A 22977-nucleotide genomic window follows, 5' to 3' on the forward strand; every position below is an offset into this window, starting at 1 on the left:
TATCTGGCCTTATCCTAACCTTGACCCGTCCCGGAATTTGTTATGTTTGTAGGTCCAAAGACCCAAAGTGGGGGTGAAAGAGACTTGTGGACCCTTTTGGTTGATGATTTGGTGTCGGAGCCCAAGCCCATAGACATTGACGATGATGCCCCTCACTTGAGAGCATTGTCAGTGTTAGTTTTGAATCTGCGCACCAAAGAGGGGTGAGTTAGTTGAAATACCAAATGGACTCTTGTGCTCAATCCGATTATATTTCCCGAAACTAGACTTCTTGATGGACTTGTAGGAGAAAAACCCACTCAATTTGACCCCATATAGCCCTCCAAATCCCTGTCCAAAGTTGCTGAACTATGTCTGGCAAATCCTGCTTGCGCATCGAATAAGGTGAGATTATTTGGTGAACCTAATGAACTCACATACTTGATCCAAAGGTATTTCTTGAAACTAGACTTCTTGATTGACTTGTAGGAGAAAACCTCACTCAATTTGACCCCGTATAGCCCTCCGAATCCATGTTCGAAGTTGCTGAACTATTTCTGGATTTTCTGCTGAAACCTATTACCTGTTTTGGTCGATGCACTTTGGTCGATGCCATCAACCAAGGACCATCGACCAAAATTACCCAGAATCGAGAAAAAGATGCTTTTTGGATATTCCTTCCTCTATTTAAGTGAAACCTCGAACCTAGAACGATGTTTTACTCATTTCAACACCTGAGAACGTGGGAAGGCTCCTCTTAGGCTCCTCTTTGGCTTGGGTGATGATCTTCTACAATAATCATTGTCTCTTTTCTCCAACTATCATCTTCCAAGGTATGACTCTCTCTCTTGCTCTCTATTCTACTCACTTCCCTTCTTTTTTTACTGATGAGACCATGGCCAAGGTGCTGCAACCTTGCAAACACCTTGCCATGAACGTCTCTTCCCATTTATACTTGCTTTTCCTTCATTCTTGCTATGCCTCACTTGCATCTTGATCCTTACATATACATTACCATGATTCATTGCTTAACAACTTAATTTCTTATACTAAACTGAGATGTGGAGTATGATTAGTCTAATCTCTGGCTTGCAAATGATTGTAATCATGTTACTAACCTATTCCCCAACTAATTCTCTAGCTTCCCTTTCAATTACATCAATTTCTCATGAATGCTAGGATTCTTGTCTTTAGAACATAGGACTTCAATTTGGGGTTTTTCATTTGGACCATTGGATTGTGATAATACTTGCTAGGTAGTGTTCTTACATTGTTATTAATCATCCCTCCAAGTTTCGGATCGATCCGAGCCCCGGAAGACCAATTTCGGACCAAAATCTCCAAAACCCACTATTCTGTCCCGAAGACATTTTGGTCGATCATCTTTGGTCGATGCCATTGACCAAAGACCATCGACAAAACTTGTTGCTGACAGCAACCTTGCTCTGTTTTGATCCGTTCGACCTCCGATTTTCCCGATTTCTTTTCTAACCTTTCATTTATGTTTGTCTAGGATCTTATTACCATCTTTGGATCATTCTTTTGAGATTATTGGATTATCATCATCGTGACTTAAGGTAAGGACGGTTGTTACCATAACTACATAGATTATGTGATTCTTGCTTCTATGTTAGAGACTTAGTAGATTTACCTTCTTTATCGTATTTCCTACAGTATATGACTGTTATAAGTACTTCAAGTATAGTAGTGCCATGTTTACATATTCTTTTGTTATCATGATTATGTATTCTTAATAAATTCATATGTAATTGATCATGTTATGGTATGTATATTTCTATATGATGAAATGTCATTTATGTATGATATGATGGAATTGAGAATGTGATTGAATAGGTATGATTTGGGATTGGGGAATGTCTTATTGACATTTCTGTCCTTGGACATCGGAGGGAATAATATGGGATGTTCTCTGAAGATGCCCATCGACGCTTTTCCGAATTATTGGATGACATATCTAGGACTTGTCTAGATGTATGGCTACGATGTCCCTGTCGTATCAGACTTGAATCGGAAGGGCATTGAGACCGAATGACTCGTGGTAGTGTATGGTTTGATGGGTGCTCTAGGCCGGTAACCAATCCGATAGGGGACATAAACCATGCTACGGATACCCGAAAGGGGCCATTTATTGGTAGGGTTGCAAATGGCTAGACTTGGGCTCACGGGCGCTCAAGACCGGTAACCAATCCGTGAGAGGACGTGAGAGCTTCCCGTTTACTATTTGTGGATGACCAATAGGGTTGATGAGTCCGTAATCTGGGATTACGCTGACTCTAGTGTGAAGGATACCAGAAAGGATCGCCGGGGGCGAGGAATGGACATATCTGGATCTGACTTGATACGACTGAGTAGATGACTTGCATTGGGCTAGGCTTTACTGTGACATGCGCTAGTACTTATACCAAACGGTGATGTGAGAGAGCGGTGACCGATTCCCCTACCATGGTTTTTGAGATGACTTTACCTAGCTTCCCTGGCAGACCCAAGATATCTTGTATAATTGAGGGGGAGTGATTGACAACCCAAAGAAGTATGGTGCTATGACTTAAAGCATGTCTACCAATAGAGACTAGCATACATAGAGTTAGAATCATAATTGCATCATGTGTTTCATATCACATTGCATCATGCTATGTTTTGTATCATGTATCTATGTTATTGTGGAATAACCTGCCTTGCTGAGTTCTTTTGAACTCACTCCTTTTTGCAACATTTTGTTAGACTCTACTGCAGGTACTACTACTGTTGACTATGATGGTCAACACTATGAAGACTAAGTTGATGACTCTTAAACTACTGATTATGGTGACTACATTTGTAAAACCCAGCCCTAACCTTGACCCGGAAACCTTGTTATTTGTAGGTCCAGTGACCCGAAGTAAAGTAAGAAGTCAGCTTTGGGCCATCCCAGTGGAGGACTTGGTGTCTGGCTTTGAATCCATGAGAGTTGATGATGAGGTTCTATTTATGGAAACTGAATCTTGATGAAGATCGGATTAGTTGATGGACTTGGAGTGCTCTCTATCATGGTTTGAAGGCATTTCTACCTATTAGGTAAGTCACTTGATATGTGTGCAAAACCCCTTTAGGATTGGATTTGATCTGGGTCTTCAATTCCCTGTTTAGGAGTTGTTGAACTGATTGGTCGACTGATTGGTCGACTGGACCAGTCGACTAATCCACTCGACCAATGGGTGCTGTCTTTGGCAATTAGGTCTTGCTTGCTCTATTTAAGTCCAATCTCGAGTCTACTTCGTATTTTCTGCCTCCAAACTCTTTGGAACGAACCAAAGACCTCTGCAAGTCATCTCCCTTGCATCCTTGGTGTTTTCTTGACGGATCTTCGTCAAAACTCTTCCTTTTGCATCAAAGGTATGTCTACACTCTCTTCTTCTCCTCCATCTTTGTTTTTCTTTCCTTTTTGAGTTGAGATAGTAGAGGAGATGCTGCATTCTCTGTTGCAAACATCTCTGGACTTGTCTCTCATGATCTTCCTAAGGATTAATGGCTAATGCAATGATCTTAACCATGATCATTGCAAGCTTTTGAAGGAATCATGATCAAATCATGATCTAGTCTTTGTTTATCTTTTGATTTGAATTCTGATCTCCTTAGATCTACTATTTTGATCATGTTAGTAGTCAATTGCTGTGTTTTCTTTTCATGATCCATGATCTATCAATCTCTAGTTGTTTCTCTTCTACCATACCATGTTTTCTTCATGAATCATGATAGTTACATATATGGTAGGTTTTGTTTCCTTATTTAGATTTATGCTCTTAGGTCTATTTTCTTGAAGATCTAAGTATGCTTTTCATGATACCTTTACCTGAATCAATGATTCATTCTCCTATTGTTCTTGTCTTTGATTTCTATTTTGAATTCTTCAAGAACCATGATTGATCTAATTATGGTAACTTTTTGTTTCCTAATTTGTATCTTGATGACTTGATTTGATTAGTGTTTTGAGGTCCCCTATATGTTAGGATACTACTAATGTAGTTTACCCCTTGATTAGTACCCTTTTGAACCACCAAATTCGGATTTTATATCTCAAAACTCTGATTTTATAGGCTACTGTCTGCATTGGTCGACTGATTGGTCGACTGGGGCAATAGACCAATCCAATCGACCAATGAGTACAGCAACTCCAGAATTGGTCTGTTTTGGATGTTTTGGTATCTTTTCTGTTTGGGATCTTTCCTAATATGTTGTATACACTTGTTTAGGACCTTCTTCTCGAGTTTGTCAAGATCTTACTTGATTTCTTAGGATTCCTTTGCAAGTTATAAAAGGTAAGGATGGTTACTTCTTTAACAACATAAATTGCATATCTTAGTTTCTATATTTGAATCTTGTTAAGTTATTTCTTTAATTAGATTCTTATAATGTTATACTTCTGTGGTACTGTCTTGATATCAGTAGCATTACTTATTTATATTGAATTGACTCATGTATGATTTACTTACCAGTTATATACAAGTTAATTGTACTTATTGATTTCTTTCCATATATGAAGTTACCATACATGTGATGATATGAATTGATGCTTGTGTATGCTTAAGTATGGTTTGGAAAGGAGAGGTGTCCTTTTGACACTTCTGTCCTTGGACAACTATGGGAATATTATGGGATGTTTCTGGAGATGCCCTCTGGACACCTTCCTAAACTGTTGGATGACATATCTAGGACTGTCTAGTAGTGTTGGGCTAGGATGTCCCGTTATGTCAGACCCTAATCGGAGGGGTATTGAGACCGAATGACCCGTGGTAGCAATGGGGATTCATGGGCGCTCAAGACCGGTAACCAACCCGTGAGAGGACAGGAATCACATTGTGGGGACCATTTATTGGTAGGGTTGCATATGGATAGACTTGGGCTCACGGGAGCTCAAGACCGGTAACCAACCCGTGAGGGGACGTGAGAGCTTCCCGTTTACCATATGTGGATGACCAATAGGGTTGATGAGTCCGTAGTCAGGAACTATGAGGACTCTAGTGTGAAGGATACCGGAAAGGATCGTCAGGGACGAGGAATGAACGTATCTGGATCTGACTTGATGTAACTAAGTAGAAGACTTGCATTTGGCTAGGCCTTACCTTGACATGCGCCGGTACTTAGACCAATGGTGATGTGAGAGAGTGGTGACCTATACCCCCAGCCATGGAATGTCTCGAGGGATGCCGGACCCATTACCAACTGATGATGAGTGATTGAGACCTTCCTAAAGAAGTACGGTGCTATGACTTAAAGCATGTCTGCCAATAGAGACCAGCATATGTAGAGTTAGATTCATACATTCATTGTTTGTTTCATACCATATTGCATTTATGTTTGTTTTGAAATCCTGCCATTTATGTTATTATGGATTTAACTGCCTTACTGAGTTTCTTTGAAACTCATTCCTTTATTGTACAATGTTTGTTAGACTATTCTACAGGTTCTGAATATCATGACGGCCCGTATGAAGAAGCGCAAGGAGAAGAGGCATATCTCCAGGAAGGTGATTGCGGTTACAACAATTACACTGAGGATCCCGCGAGTGGTTATGCTCCGTACGATGCTTAGTCCGACCATAGAGTGGAAGCGCCCTTCTGCCGTTTATGAGATTTATACTTATAGGGATGTTGTCTATAAGATTGAGAACAATTTAGTTACCTATTGTACCTGCTATTGGGATTACATTCTATCTTGTTTATTCTCTTTTAGAACTACTTTTTCGCTGGTTGTAGAGTTGGATTTCACCTCACTTTACTTATCTGATTTAGACACTCTGATATATTTAGTACTCTGATTTATATATGATTCATTCTTTTCCTATTTGGATCTATGGTTTATCTTCCGCACTTTTATTATTATTGTTCATGATTATGTTATTGTTTATGTGGGAGGTTGATTACTCGATACCTGATCTTCGGGCTGTGGATCACACTCTCGGGTATGCCAGATAGGGTACCGGCTGGGAGGATGTGACAACATTGGTGAAGACTAGTAGTCCGAGATTGGGACTTATTTGGAGCAGTTCGGCCTTTGCACTTGTGTGCTAGTGTTGGGATATCGTCCCATTTTCTTTTTAACCTTTTAGTTAATTTGTTGAGACCGTAGTTTAATCTGTTCCCTTGTCATGTTGGGAACCGGTTGTAACCCTTAATTTTAGTCGATCTACCTTCCGCTATTATTATAGGACGGGTTTTCCCCTCCTTTTCACACTTTGACTATTTGTCCTATTTGTATCATTTCCGCACTCTAATATTATTTGTGAAACCTTCTGAGATCTTTTCTAGACTTTTATTATTAAATTATTTGAATACAAAGAATTGTTCTTGCTTTTAATTATATTATTGTGCTAAGTGACTATGATCGTTCCTAAACTTGATTGGCGGATCGTAATTCACTCCCCCGGGTAATCCAGATAGGGTACCCCCTTGGTGGATTTTGGGCGGGATGTGACAATAGGGTTCAAGTCATGAGGTTCACTTAAGTAGAGAAGAGAATATCCAAAAATCATCTAATTCTCGGATTTGGGAATCCTTCGGTCGACTGGCCCAGTCGACCAATTAGTCGACCAAGCTAGTACAACAAGCTTGATCCAGGGAAAGGAAAGGCTAGAACAACTCAAATTCAAGTGGGTTTTCTCCTACAAGTCAATCAACAAGTCTAGATCAGAGAAATACCTTAAAAACAAGTCCGGAAGCACATCAAGTACTTCAACTAAACTTCCCCTCTTCTAGGTGCAATTTCTCACCGAACACTGACAGTGCATCCAAGTAAGGGGCACCATCGTCAATGTCCATGGGCTTGGAATCAAACACCAAGTCTTCAACTAAGAGGGCCCACAAATCTCTCCTTCCTCCACTCTGGGTCTTCAGACCTACAAACATCAAAGGTTTCCGGGTTAGGGTCAGGGTTAGGATAGGGCTGGATTTCACAAGTATGGTGTTCTATCTTAAAGCGTGCTTGCCAATAGAGACCAACATATATAGAGTTAGTAGCATACTTCCATTATTGTTTCATATCATATTGCATCATGACTGTTTTGCAAATCATTGTAATTGTTATTTGTGAATGAACTACTTGTTGAGTTCTTTTGAACTCACCCCTTTGGGGACAACGTTTGTTAGATCTTATTGTAGGTACTGATGACTTCGAGAACTAGGAATACGAGACCGCGACAGATGACTTGTAGGTTCCCAAAGTGCTGGTTGTTATGTCTATGAAGGTGAAGACTTCTAGTGTGACGGTGGAACGTACTAGGATTAGTCATGCACTGGAGCTAGTGCAATGGCATTTGGACACTTAAGTCTTTGAGTTTAGGTGTATTTTATTTAAATTGGAAGAGACCTACAATCAGACTAGAACTCATTCTCGTTCTTAGTTATTTTTCCTTTGTACTTCCATTTGGGTTTCAAACTACTTTCCGCTGTACTATAGAGTGATTTTTCGCTATACTATATACTCTGATTGTTCCTTTGGTATCATATTTTTTGCACTTTGATTTTAGTTTTGTAATCCTTTTGAGAACCTCTATTGAATTACTTCATTTATAATATTTATACATTCATTTAGTCTTGTTCTTGATTATATTATTGTGAATGTGGGAGGATGATTGTCATGAATTGATCTTCGGGGCTATGGAACACACACTCGGGTATCACAATTAGGGTACCAGCTGGGTTGATGTGATAGTTTAGGGCCTTCAGGGACCAAAATGCATTTTTGTCCAAAGGAGTTACAGGTGGGCAGCATGCCTTGGTCGCCCCAAATGACCAACCAATCCCGGGACAGATTTGGTACTTTTTGAAAATTAGGTTTCTGACTGTATAATCAAACTTCGATCTAATTCGAGCCACTTTGTCATTAAGCTGTTGGAGAACGTTAGAAGATCCCTAGAGCACTCTCTAGAAGGACAAGGAAGATCCCCAAGCATTCGTGAGATTTTCCGCTCGATGAATCTTGTTCTTCAAGGTTAGCGAACACTCTCATTCCTTCTAGATCTGTTATGTCTATTGATTCTACCCATTGTTGTGATTGCGAGGAGGGTCTTATGCTACTGTAATGGCCTACTCCTTCATCCTCATAGTCTTAGAGTGAATCCCCCATTCACTCTATTCTTTTCATGAACATCACGGTGTGATGTCGGTAAAAGCCTAGCATGACCATCATGATTGTATTCTCTTTGTTTATTTGATTTCTAATCCATGCTAGATCTATTTCTAAGTTGTTTTTAGACCTTGATCCATTGTTTTATAAGCCCTAGAGTGAATCTCCATTCACTCTAGTCTATCTATGAAATCCGCGGATTGATTTCGGATGAAGCCTAATATGTGATCCATTAGGTTTTTATTCCGTTGACCATGTTTGATGCCTAAACCATGTTAGATAGTCTCCTCATATTATTTCATATTTTTCCTATTAATTTCGAAGAGTTTGGAACTAAAACGAAGAGTTTTCAATCAAATCTAGGTTTTACTGTCCGTACACACTTGGTCGACTGCCTTGGTCATCCCAAGAGACCAGGTTAAGCGACCAAAGGGTACAGTGACAACAAGTTGCCCTGTTTTGACCCCGTTTCATCTTCGATCCTTTAGGGCTTGTTCCAAAAACTTGATCCTTGTATGATTAGGGTTTCTTTGACAACTTTGAACCTATCCTTCGATCTATTCTCTAAAGATTTTGAATCAAACATAAAGTAAGGACATTCACTTGCAAATAGCATGATTTACTTTTTATCTTGAGAGCATGATCTTATTTACTATTTTTAGGACTTATTGATGATAGTTATGTCTCTGTAATTACAACATGTCATTTATTATATGATTTGCATATCTGTTGTGAATGTGAATGCTTGGTTTGCGAATGGATCATGATACGATGTAATGTATGAAATCATATTGCAATGTGATTGCCTAGGTATGATTGTGGAATGGGAAATACCCTTTTAGTATTTTTGTCTCGGGACATCAGTGGAGGTGGTATGAGACGCTTTCCTATGGTGCCCCTTGACGTTTTCCATGATTACTAGATGAAATACCTAGGACTTATCTAGATGTGTTTGGCTAGGAAACCGCGTCATATCTCACCCTATCGGCGTGGGTATTGATGCCGAGTGACCTGTGGCAACAATGGGGATTATGGGTGCTCAAGATTAATATCTGATCCGTGAGAGGACATAATCACATTGTGGGGGCATTCATTGGTAGGGTCGCACATAATAAACCTGAGCTCATGGGTGCTCAAGACCGATAGTCAACCCGTGAGAGGACATGAAAGCTTCCTGTTTAATACGTGGATGACCAATAGGGTTAAGAGTCCGTAGTTCGAGTTGGTTGGAGCCATAGGATACGATGACTCTAGGGGGAAAGATACTGGAACGGACTTCCGGGGGCATAGAAGGGAAGTATCCGACTCCATGATTCATATGACAATAGATGACGTGCATTGGGTTAGGTATAATGTGAAATCCCTCACAACCCTAATCTGGAAATCTATATTGTAAGTGTCACATCCTCCCAGCCGGTACCCTAACTGGCATACCCGAGAGTGTGATCCACAGCCCCGAAGACCAAGTATCGAGGAAATCATCCTCCCACATATACAATAACATAATCATAAACAGAATTAAATCAAGGTTTAATATTATAGACAAGGTTCAAAACAAGAAATGAACAATCAGTATAATCAGAGTGCAGAAAGATACCAGATATCCAATGATATCAAAAAGGAGTGAAGTGAGGTGGAAACTCACTTTACCAAAATAGTGGAACGTAGTATGAAAATCAAAAGGGATTACAACTGAAACAAATGTACTAAGAAATAAACTAAGATCAAGCGTCTTCAAGTTTATAGATAACGTCTTCATAAGTATGGACTTCATCAATCCAATGAATCCATTCTAACTCTATGCCGTTCTCAAAAGTAGTACGCAGCTTGATCCGCCAGGGGATCATCAAAGTAATCTTGATCGTGCCAGCACTTTGCGTGTAATACGCTTCATCAGCTTGTGCTTGCATCGTCGTCATAATATTCGTACCTGCAGGATAATCTAACAAAAAGAAATAACACAGGAATGAGTTTCGGAGAAACTCAGAAGGTAGTTAATCCATAACATCATAGATAACATGTGGCAAAACATAACATGATGCAATGCAGTATGAAACAAGTAATGTATGTATGCATCTAACTCTATGTATGTTGGTCTCTATGGCAAACATGCTTTAAGTCATAGCACCGTACTTCTTTGGGAAAGTCCACTCACACCCTCAACCATATAAGATATCTTGGGTTCCCTCACCCATTTAAGGTATCTTGGGCAGCCGGTTGGTAATGGGTCCTTCATCCCTCAGGACAAACCATGGCAGGGGGTTAAGTCAACACACTCTCTCACAACCATTTGGCATAAATACTGGCGCATGTCAAGGAAAAGCCTAGCCCAATGCAAGTCATCTACTCAATTACATCAACTCAGGTTCAGATACTTCCATTCCTCGCCCCGGGCGATCCTTTCCGGTATCCTTTCCACTAAAGTGACGGATATTACTCACCGGACTCATCAACCCTATTGGTTATCCACATATGGTAAACGGGAAGCTCTCATGTCCCCTCACGGATCATTTCACCGGTCTTGAGCGCCCCCAAGTCTAGCCATATGCAACCCTCCAATAAATGGCCCCCACAATGTGATTCCCGTCCTCTCACGGATCATTTCACCGGTCTTGAGCGCCCGTGAATCCCCATTGCTACCACGGGTCATTCGGTCTCAATACCCTTCCAAGTCGGGTCTGATATAACAGGGGTATATCCTAGCCGAACACCACTAGACATCCCTAGGTATGACAATCATTGATTAGGGAAAGCGTCGATGGGCAACCCCGGAAACATCTCATACTATTTCCGATAATGTCCAAGGACAGACGTGTCAAAAGGACACTTCCCAATCCCAAACCAAACTTAAGCAAACACATTCTCAGAACAGTCATGACATACACAACCAGTAGTTCATCATATAAAAGAGAATGTAAAAGCAACATCGGATTAAGCAGTAATAAGTAATTCATATAACATAAAAAAAAAAAATGATATAAACAAGTGCTACTGTTCCCACAGGAGGAGATCATAATCAAATTACAATAACAGTAAGAAATCTCATAGTTCCACAAAGTAGAAACCAAAGAACAAGCAATCTATGTAGTTAAGGAATCAACTGTCTTTGCCTTCTAACTTGAATGGAATCTTAAAGAATCAAGTATGATCTTGACTAAACCTGAGAAGACAGTCCTAAACAAGTGCACACAACATGTTAGGAAAGATGCATAAAGGAAAAGATCATAAATCAATCGAAACGGACCAAGATTGAGGTTGTGTACTCATTGGTTGATTGATTGGCTGCTGGACCGCCGACCAATGAGTCGACCAATGCGACAAATGGCCCGCAAGAATCCGAATTTTGAGAATCTAGAACCGAATTCGATGGTTCAAAAGGGTACAATTAAGAGGGGAATTATCATGGTAGTATTTTAGGGTATAGAGGATATCAAATCATAACTCAAAACAAGTTCTCAAGTTACAACCTAGAAATCATGAGGTTAACCTAATTAGGTTGAACATAGGTTAGGAGGGAAAAAATAGAAAATTTAAAGATAATGAACTAGGATATGAAAGAATTCAGATCTAGTAAAGAAAACATAATAATTGGGTTAACATGATCAACTAGGGGATTCCTGGGTTTAATCCAAGAGAATTAGGGTTTTACCCTTATTGGCTCCCTGGACAAATAATTGTGAGATCTGAATGAACAAAGACAAATCAAAACAGGAAAATATAGATGATTAAGTTTTAGGTTAACACAAGGTCACCCAAAAAGGATTTCCCTTTCACAAGGTAGGTTACCAAAAGTTCTCCAGACAATCACACAGGTTAGGGTTTTCAAAGGATTAGGGTTAGGTTTTCAAGAATTCAATAGGTAGGGTTTAAGAACATGATGATGATCATGAGTCTTAAAGAATATGGTGAGATCAGAGAATTGATGATTACAAGAATGCTTCATCACCTTTCTGATCTCAATGAAAACAGAATAAAAGAAAGAAAATCAGAGATAGAAGAGAGAGTGAGTGAGATCATACCTTTGCCGTAGAAAGATGAAGAATTCTTCAAGTCTTTGTAAGAGATCACCAAAGAATGCAAGGGAATGGGTTAGATTAGGGTTCTAACTCATTCCAGAGGCTTAGGAGGCAGAGGAGGCAGAGTATTCCCGAGATTAGACTTAAATAGAAGAGACAGGATTCAAATTTCAAAAACCGAATCAATTGGTCGATTGATTGGTCGATTGGTCCAATCGACCAATGAGTCGACCAATCAAGACAGCAACTTCAAAACAGGGAATTGAAGGCTCAGATCAAGTCCAAACATCAAGGGGTTTTGCACACCTCTAGAGTGACATACCTAGGAGTTAGAAATGCCTTTGAATCAATACCGAGACCACTCCAAGACCATCAACTAATCCAATCTTCATCCAGGTGCAAGTTCCACCATTGGGACACTAGCATCAACACTCATGGATTCCAATCCAGCCATCAAGTCTTCAATAGAAATGGCCCAAAGATGACTTCTTGCCTTACTTCGGGTCACTGGACCTACAATAAACAGAGTTTCCGGATTAGGGTCAGGGGTGGGTTTCACAGTAAGTTTGAAAACCTGAAGTCAAGGAAGAAGATAGTTGTGGGCCATTCTATTTGAACCCATTGGGTCTGACCTAAAACCAATGGAGGTTGATAATGAAGATCCTATTATGGAAACCCTGATTGACTTTGGTAGAAGATGTAGCTTGAATGATGATGGATTTGGAAGATGGATTTTAAGTACAATGATGACACCATTGGAATGTCCTACAAAGCCTAGTAAGACCCTTTCTTAAGTTGGAAAAAGACCCAAGATGAAGTTGGGGGCATTCGGAGGCCAAAGGCCCTTTTTTTTAAAAAAGGGACACCTTGGTCGATTGCCCTGGTTGCCCCAAGCGACCAAAGGTGCCCTTAGGACAAAATTGGGTATTTTTGGAAGTTTAGGTTTTCGGAGCTCTATATATACAAACTTCATTCTAATTCGTATCATATTGTTGTTAAGCCTTTGGAGAACGTGAGAGGAACCCTAGATCACTCTTCAAGGCCAAGGAAGATCCTCAAGCATCCGTAGGAGTTTTTCCATCAAATCCTCTTCTACAAGGTTAGTAATCGCTTCTATTGTCTCTATATCTATTCTCTCTTCTGTTTCTACCCATGATTGTGATGGTGAGGAAGGTATCATGCTACTATAATGACCTAATCTCTGATCCTCATAGTCTTAGAGTGAATTCCCATTTATTCTATTCTTTTCGTGGACAACACGGTGTGATTTTGGTATTAAACCTAGTATAATCTTCATGATCTTAATTCTACTTCTGTTGTTTGACCTCTAATCTATGCTAGATCTATTATTAACTTATTTTTTGACCATGATCTACTATTTTCTTATCTCTAGAATGAATCCCCATTCATTCTAGTCTATCCACGAAATCTATAGAACTGATTTCGGATTACGCCTATTATGTGATCCGATAGATTACTATTTCAATGACCATGTTAGATGCTTAGATCATGCTAGATAGTATCCTTATACTATCTCAGAAATTTTCTATTAATTTCGGAGTGTTCCGAACTCGAACGATGAGTTTCCGACAAAAAATGGAGTTTATTGTCCGTACACAATAGGCTTGGTTGCCCCAAGCAACCAACCCAAGTGGCCAAAGGGCACTTTGATAGCAACCTCCTTGTTTTGGCCACTTTTAGTCTCATGGGCGCTTAAGACCGGTAGCCAGCCCGTGAGAGGACATGAGAGCTTTCCGTTTATTATATGTGGACCAATAGGGTTAAGAGTGTCACATCCACCCAGCCTGTACCTTATCTGGCATACCCAAGTGTGTGATCCACAGCCCCAAAGATTAATTCGAGGAAATCAACCTCCCACATTTACAATAATACAATCAAGAACAGGACTAAATCAGTGTTTAAATATTATAAAAGAATAATCAAAAGAAGATTCAAAGAGAGTTTACAATATAATTAGAGTGCGGAAAATGATACCAATAGAATAAATCAAATGTAGAGTGTAGTAGAAAATCACTCTATAATAGCAGCGGAAAAGTATATCAAAACTAAACTAAGATTACAACCGATTCCAAAACGTAAGGAAAAGAAATAAACTAGATCTAAACTAATGTTTCTTCAAATCTATAAATAATGTATCCATAAGTAAAAGCTTCAATGTCCCATCGCCGACACATAAGCACTAGAGTCGGACTAATCTTGATAAGCTATAGCTTCATATTGGTAGTCTTAACGATCATAGTCATAGTAGCCAGAACTTTGGGTATCGTATGAGTCATCCACTTGGGCTTCATAGTATTGGCCCTCATAGTCATCTGTACTTGTAGATAGATCTAACAAAGTTGTTGCAAAAAGGAATGAGTTCAAAAGAACTCAACAAGGCAGTTCATTCCACAATAAAACATGTAACATGATAGCAAAAACATATAAGATGCAATATGATATGAGACAAACATGCAAGTATGCTTCTAACTCTATGTATGTTGGTCTCTAGTAGTAGACATGCATGCTTTAAGTCATAACACCATACCCCTCTGGGTATGTCTCAAATCATTCTCCCTCAACCAACTCGGTATCTTGGGTTCTCCGATGGTACTTGGGTCCTGCATCCCTCTCGAACATTCCATGGCTGGGGTTTAGGTCACTGCTCTCTCACATCACCATTAGTCTGAGTATTGGCGCATGTCAAGGTTAAACTTAGCCCAATGCAAGTCTTCTATTTTTTTATATCAAGTCAGGGTTAGATTTTCCCATTCCTTGCCTCCGCAATCCTTTTTGGTATCTTTCCCACTAGAGTTAGCATATCATATGGCTACAACCAACTCGGACTACAGATTCATTAACCCTATTGGTCATCCACAAATAGTAAACGGGAAGCTCTCATGTCCTCTCACGGGTTGGTTACCGGTCTTGAGCACCCATGAGCCCAAGTCTAATACTGCAACCCATGGGGAATGGGGAATGTCCTCTCATGGGTTGGTTACTCTTAAGCGCCCACAAATCCCCATTGCTGCCATGGGTCACTAGGATCTCAATTCCCTTCCGAATCGGGTCTGATATGAAAGGGTAAACCTAGCCAAACACTGCTAGACAAGCCCTAGGTATGTCAACCAAATAACAAGGGAAAGAGTCAAGAAGCACCATAGGAAAGCGTCCCATACCACCTCCACTGGTGTCCAAAGAAAAAAATGTCAAAAGGACATTTCCCATTCCCCAATTACACTTAGGCAATCATGTTCCAAATCAATCATTCATAGCACAACCGATGAATCATCACATAGGGAAATAACCAATCATACATAATCAAAATAACAATTGAATCACATGAGCAAGTCCTACTTGTAGTAATTACAACAACAATGTAACTGTAAGAAAATTATAAGAACAATAGTATGGTCATGCAATTTGAATCAAATATAAGCAATCATACATTTTAGGTTACTTGGGAACAAATGTCCTTACCTTAACTAACTTCTAAGAATTCCGGAGAAAAGAATGAGGACAAGTCCAAAGTTGGAAAATAAACCCTAAACAAACATAGGTTAAGCATTAGGAACAAACCCTCGAAGATTGGAAGTGAAACAGACCAAAACAGACCAAACCTGCTGTCATTGACTCTGTTGGTTGGTCAGGTTGGTCGGTCAAGTGATCGACCAAGGTGATCAACCAACAGGGTTCTGTCAGGACAAAAACCCTAATTTTTTTTTCCAAAACACAACTTCCGGTATTCGAAACACTCCAAAATTTTAAGGGAAACTCTAGAATATTAAACTAAGACTATCTAGCATAGATTAGGCATTGTTGTGTCTAGAACTTCTTTGAGAGCCGGATAGTTGAATAACCTCTTGGAGGCTTCTCCAACCGAATAGGAATGGCTGAGATGCCTGCACTCACAAAGAAAACAAGAACGGGCGTAGTGAATAATGGTAAGATGAAACTCGTCCCTTTCTCCTTGGAGGATGAAGGTTTATATAGAGGATACCTGGAGGCGGCATCTCCTTGTATTTCGCCTATTTTTTTGAAGAGTGGGTGAGAGATCTAAGGAAGCACACTCCCTTCTTTGTCGGGCCTAATAGAGCCATTATTCGCTTATCCATCTCCCCAAGTCTCGGAATGGATATGTTGAGTAGTTATCTGTAACTGACCCTTTTGACTTGGTCGTCTCCAACGTCACTCTTGGTATTGAAGGTCTTCTTACCTTTCGTACTCTTCTCAAACATGGCTCTCGAGGGGATAATAAGCACGTGCCCAAGTGGGTATGTGCTCTCTTCTCAAAAGGGCTATCTGAGTCTCCCGAGGGAAGGGAACACACTTACCCGAGTGGGTGTGTGTGTTCCTCCCGAGGGGGTTCTCTAAACCTCCAGAGGTAAGGGAACACACTTGGCCGAGCGGGGGTGTGTGTCCCTCCCGAGGGACTCTCTGAACTTCCCGAGGGAGTGGAGCACACCTACCCGAGTGGGTGTGTGTCCTTCCCTGGGAGTTCTCTAAATCTCCTGAGTGAGGGGGACACACTTACCCAAGTGGGGGTGTGTGTCTCTCTCGAGGGGCCCCTCGGGCTATATGTTCTCCACAAACATAGCCCCCCATTCCGTGCGATTGATTTCTTGAACGTATGGAATGTTTTTCTCGCATCTCTTCGAAGGTCATCTTATCTTTAGAGATTCCTGGGTATATGTCTGATAACTCTATGAAATAGAGTTCAGATTGATAACTTTTATACTTGAGATGGCTTGATTTAGGAGTATTTTGTCTTTGTTTTAGTGATAGTATTCATTAGGTGTTGTCTTATTTAGTCTTAACATGTTGCATTTTGTTTAGTTCATTATTGTCACCATTACATGAATTTCCCTTCTTTTTATGGATGAATTTGACTGTTTCTCTTTCTCTTGAAAATGCAGGTGAAGATTTATAATAGAAGAACCTGTCCTCTAACTTTGTTGTAGAGTTGTTGCTGCATTGCCACAACAACGGAGCAGAATATTCTCAGATCCAATTCAAATGGAATTGACCAAAAAGGGCTAACTTAAGTGGACAAAATTCTTGTAAATACATGATGGTTCTCAGCCCTTGATCTCAGGAGGAAAGTTCTAATCTTATGGCCAGAATCTAACCTAATGATTGAAGACATTTATGGAAGAAAGAGAAGAGAGGCAAAAGGAGGAATGAACCACATTCGGCTAAGGTGGGGAATAGAGACTCGGCTGAGAGGAGGGAAGATAGAACCAAGGCTGGTCTCTTGTGGAAGCAAGGAGCTGCTGGAGTTGCTGATTTGCTGGAGAAGAAGTCTGGAGCTCGTGTGGAAGCATTGTAGCTTTAGTGTCTTCTTGTTTTCATAACTCTATCTTCTTACTTTCTAGTCTCATGACAACTATACTTGGTTTTATGCATTTGAATTCTGTTATGGGCTAAATCTTAGCTGTGTTGGGATGATAGTAGTACCTAAACCTGGATTTTGATATATAACTAATCATGTGTTCTTTAGTTTTATTGCAATATTGTTAATGAATTCAGCATGTTATATTGACTAATTGCAGTTCTTGAATGATCTTTCTTGAATGAATGTTATGATTTCATTAATTGGAAAATTAATGAAGTCTAGGTGTTTGTTGAATTGTGTGAGTTAGCATCATCTTTAATTAGGTTGTGTTAATTAGTAGGTTGGGTAGGAATACCCAATTACCTCACATTACCATTGATTGGTTTGGGTTTAAATTGCATTCTTAATTCAATTCTTCATAGGAATATGCAGATGTTGATTTAGGATGCTAGCTTATGTATATTAGAAAATACCATATTGCCATTCATTCCAAGTTCTTGATTTATCTTGGGGTTGTAGTATTGCTTTAGTATTTGTGTTATAAAATTCAGGGGAAGGGAAACTTGATTCCTAACACACTTGTCACTCATTAAGTTTCTTCCATTGCTTAATCCATATTTTAATTCCTTAGTTTTCTTTATCTGTCATTTGGTTATTTAGTTAGTCAATCACCAATCAACCTTGTTAATTTCATTTAAATCAATTTTACTTTTACATTGAAAGTTAAGGATATAATTCTCCGTGGGATCGATTTTGTACTTATCATTTATTACTTGATTGCGATACGTATACTTGCGTAATATCTTGAGATACAAGCAACAAGTTTTTGGCGCCGTTGCCGGGGAAGTTTTGTCTTTAATAATTAGTGTAGAAGTAAGTTTTAGTTATCTACTGAAATTTCTTTACTTTGATATTAGTTTTCTTTTATTCTCAGGTGCTTTTACCCTTGTATGAACACGCTGCCTGATCAAGAGTTGGCACCCTTTGACTTTGAACTAGAAAGGACATTTCGACCTAGAAGAAAGGAGCAGCGAGGTTTAACAGCAGGTCAAACAATGGCTGAAGCAGTGAGAAATGGGTTGAAAAATATTGAGAATAATATGGCAGCTGAGGGTGATGATAGAGATAGGGCCATTAGAGGATTTGCTGTCCCAAGGTTGCATGAGCTAAATCCAAGTATAGTAAGGCCAGAAATTCAAGCATTACATTTTGAACTTAAGCCTGTGATGTTCCAAATGCTTCAGACTATAGGACATTTCAGTGGGATGCCAACGGAAGATCCTCATCTCCATCTTAGACTCTTCATGGAAGTAAGTGATTCTTTCAAGATACCGGGAGCAACTGAAGAAGCATTGAGATTGAAGCTATTCCCTTATTCATTGCAGGATAGAGCAAGAGCATGGTTGAACTCCTTACCTCCACAATCAGTAGCCACATGGAATGATTTAGTAGGGAAGTTCTTAATGAAGTACTTCCCTGCATCAAAGAATGCCAAGTTCAGAAATGATATCACTGGTTTTCAACAGTTGGATGGTGAATCTTTGTATGAGGCATGGGAAAGATTTAAGGAGCTCTTGCGTAAATGTCCTCACCATGGTATTCCTCATTGGATTCAAATGGAGACTTTCTACTATGGTTTAAGTGGACAAACTCGATCTATAGTGGATGCATCAGCAAATGGGGCTATATTGGCAAAGTCTTACAATGAAGCTTATGAGATCTTGGAGAGAATGGCCAACAACTACCAATGGCCAGCTGAGAGAGGTGCTGCAAATAAGAGAGTGGCAGGGATTTATGAGTTAGATGCAGTGACAGCTTTAACTTCACAAGTGTCATCCCTAACTAGTGTGTTAAAATCCGTAAACTTGCCTACAACTGTACAAACTCAAAAACATACAGCAGTCTCGTATACATATTGTGGTGGGGAGCATGTCTTTGATAGCTGTCCATCTAACCCAGAATTTGCTTACTATGTTGGTAATTTCAGCAATGCCAATAACCCTAACTACTCTTTGAATGCTCAAGGACAGCATGTAGGCCCATCTTCCATCCCACCTCGACCTCCTCAGCTTCCAAGTGCTCAACAGCAAGTGAAAATTCAGCCTATGGAACCCTCTTCAACAATAGAGCTTCTATTGAAGGAATATATGGCAAAGAATGATGCAATGATTCAAAGTCAAGCATCTTCATTGAGAAATTTGGAGAATCAAGTTGGACAGCTAGCTAATGCTTTAAGCAATCAACCTCAAGGATCATTGCCAAGTAACCAAGAAAATCCTAGAAGTGAAGGCAAGGAGCATTGTAACGTTATTGCATTAAGGAGTGGAAAACTTCTAGAGCCACCTCATTCAAAGCCTAGCCAACAGAAGGGACCTATTTCTATCCAAGAAGAAGGGGAGAAGGAAGATCCTGCTACTGTTCAGAAGGAACAAACTAATTCAGTAATAGAAGAGTGCTTTGTTGTGGATGTCATTGAAGAGATGGTTTCAGAAGAGTTGGAGAAAGAGTGTATTAAAAACCCACTAGAGCTTTCATTGGCAATAAAAATTAAACAAGTGGATGATGAAGCAAGTAGATATATGGATTGGTTAGAGGCAAGACCAGCAAAGGCATTGAGTGGGAGTAGATTTGAGTCTCTTGTATTATCTGAGCTTGAAACTAAAGCCCCTAAACCATCAATTGAAGAGCCACCTTTGTTAGAGTTCACACCTCTTTCAAAACACTCTCAGTATGCCCATTTGGATGCAGCCAAAACACTCCATGTTTTTGTTTCAAGCTTCGCTAACAAAGGAGCAAGAAGATATGCTACTTGAAGTGCTGAAGAAGTGTAGAAGAGCAATAGGATGGAGTATAGTAGAGATCAACGGGATCAATCCTTCGGTGTACAAGCTTAAAATTTGGTTGGAGAAATGTTGCAACAGGTATGTGAAGCAGCAAAGGAGTTTGAGTCCAATTATGGAAGGTGCACAAGAAGAAATCATTAAATGGCCTTGGGAACTAGAGCAAGCAGTGGATCAAGCATTATTGGGGTGCACCATTGGAGCGGGACAAATCTTCAATCATCCTTCAAGATGCTTAAGAGGAAGGGAGGTCATCCTTCAATCATCCTTCAAGAAGGGAGGTCACTCAGTGATGCATCCAAAATCTGCTCAGCCCTTGGATCTTCACGTGATGTCCTGCAAAACGAAAGCGTCAGATGCGGCCCGACCGCTGGGGTCGGGAGTCCACCTCCGAAGGCTAAGTCAGTGGATGAACTTAATCACAAACGGCTCTGCTAGAAACACAGAGCTAATGAATGAAGAAATGGGAAAGGTGATCTAGCTAGCAGAACGCTGATAGTTTAGGTCTATCAGTATGTATCTGAACCTGAGTCTCAAATAGTATTCTTTTTGATCGATTGATCCCTCCCTCACCTGGTATGGTAGTGAGGTTTATATAGAGTGTACCTTCAAATCTCCTTCGTTGGATGCACTTGAGCCTTCTTCGGGTAGTCGTTGGATTTCATCAGTGAGATCCGTTGAGCGATAGACTTCTACTAGTTTGGGCTAGTAGAGGACTCCTGAGATAACCGTTAGGTTATGCGATAGTTATCCCTTTGATAATGATTATCCGCAGCCGTCAGTTTGAGTCTGCCATCATCAGGGTGATTACCCTAATCCATAAGTAAGATTAGGGCACACTTGCAGCCGAATAAACTTTCTTCTTCAGCAAGCCATCTTCCTGATCCGGTTCACTCGGGAGCGATTCGGTTTTCTCCGTCTCGACCGGGGTCGAGGGTCGGACCAGGTATGAACCTGGTCTGATCATAAACTCTCCATATCATGAGCCCCCCAAACCAAGCGTTCGGTCGATTCCGAGGGCTTGGTTTTTAACTGGGTTCGTCGTCAGGTGATGATCTCTGCGTGCTTCATTAAATGTCATATCACATTTAATGCGGTGGTCACTTTTCCTCGAGCGTTGTGAGTGTAAGGCCACATATCTCGTTGCAGTTGATCCGTCGTGGCTCACGTCATCCAAGCGACGGTTTCCGAACCCCTATTTCGGATTCGTGAGTTCAAACTTTCAAAACGTCTTTCAATCTTGATCGTTGATTTTGAATCAATCTCGATCGTTCAGATTCCCGAACACTCGTGCAGGGAGTTTTAAAAGCGGTTCGTTGTCTTCGTAGGTTTCATTCTTCCCGTCTGGAATTTGAACCTTTGTCGTCCGCCTTCGCACCTTCCCCGCTCTCAAGCTTCCGTCTCACCGAATCAGTAAGTTCACCGGTCTTTTCTTTTTGTAGTTTATCGAAACGAGTAATGGCGGACGATAGGGCTTCTTTAGTACCCCACGTTGGTGATAGCAAGTGATGCTTTTGCTTCTCCCTGCTCCCGAACAATCGGATAGTGATAACAAAACCCTAACCGTCCTCCGGGCAGGAGTTCGCTGAAGTTTCTCAAAAAGGTTTTGAAAGAAAAACCAAAACTTCTCCTGTCCTTCTCGAGTCTGAATCTTCCAAGATTGTTGAGTCTTCTAGGCAGCCTCAATCCTCCGGGTCCAATGGTGGACCTAGCTCTGTTCCTTCCATTTATAATGGAGAAACCCTTCTTTCAGCTGTCCAAGATTTTGATCTTCCTTCCTCATATCAGGTTAGGGCTCCCCATCCTGATGAGAGGGTTGATTCATCCCTTTCGGGTGAATTTTCTTTGTATATAGATGCACTGGAAAGCGGGGTTCGCTTTCCCTTTTTTAATCCTTTGTTCTCCGCAGTTTTGAATCACTGGAACATTTGTCCCGGAATGCTTCTCCCCAATAGTTGGCGTCTCATCGTCGGCTTCTTGGGTTTGTGTTTTGAGCTTAGCATTACGCCATCTCTCTCTCTTTTTGTACATTTTCATGTTCTTTCTATCTCCCATCCGGGTCCCATCCTCCCGGATGGGTCTTTCTTTCCAAACGCAATAAGGCTGAACTTGATTGGAGGGGCAGCATCCTTGTCAAAGGAACTTGCCCTTCTAACCACAAAAGATGGCGCGAACGATACTTTTTCTGTCGAGCGCCTCCATCAGATCTTAACTTCCCAACCACCTGGAGGAGGTTTACTTCTTCGTCCGAAAGTAACCGAGGCCTTCCCTTATCCAGAGAAGACGAGGTGGCCATCAGGAAGATCAAATCCATTCCGTGGTATCAAGAGATACATGGAAATGAAATGGAGTATAACTCCATCCTTCAGTACTGGGGCTTGGCTCATTGTGAGCTTCTAACCATCATCCTTTGATTTGACTGAAGTGATATGTTCTGAATTCTGTTTCTTGTCCTTCTTCTTTGCAGTGCCTCCCAGAACGAATCCTGAAAGCCTGCGGGTGAAGGCCGCTAGGGCCGTTGTGACAGCCGAGCAACGATTGCCCAGGGTCTTGACCGTAGATCAAGAGGCTTCTCTTCCCTCTCCCGACCCCTCTTATAGGGGTTTCGGGAATATCGAGCCCGTAGCCGATGCTTCGGGTAAAGGGAAGAAACCAATGGTGGAGAGGGCTAATGTCTCTTCCTCCG

General features: G+C 40.7%; 1 non-coding gene across 1 annotated transcript; it reads right to left on the bottom strand.

Moving 5' to 3' along the window:
• Positions 1-18944: 18944 nt before the first annotated feature.
• LOC149002394 (small nucleolar RNA R71) lies at positions 18945-19051 on the bottom strand. Its single transcript, XR_016170507.1, has one exon. It is a non-coding gene; the product is annotated as a small nucleolar RNA R71 (small nucleolar RNA).
• Between the last annotated feature and the right edge of the window lie 3926 nt (positions 19052-22977).

The sequence above is a fragment of the Hakea prostrata genome, chromosome 10 (assembly GCF_041222555.1).
Source record: "Hakea prostrata isolate BN-2017 chromosome 10, UWA_Hpros_2, whole genome shotgun sequence".
NCBI lineage: Eukaryota > Viridiplantae > Streptophyta > Magnoliopsida > Proteales > Proteaceae > Hakea > Hakea prostrata.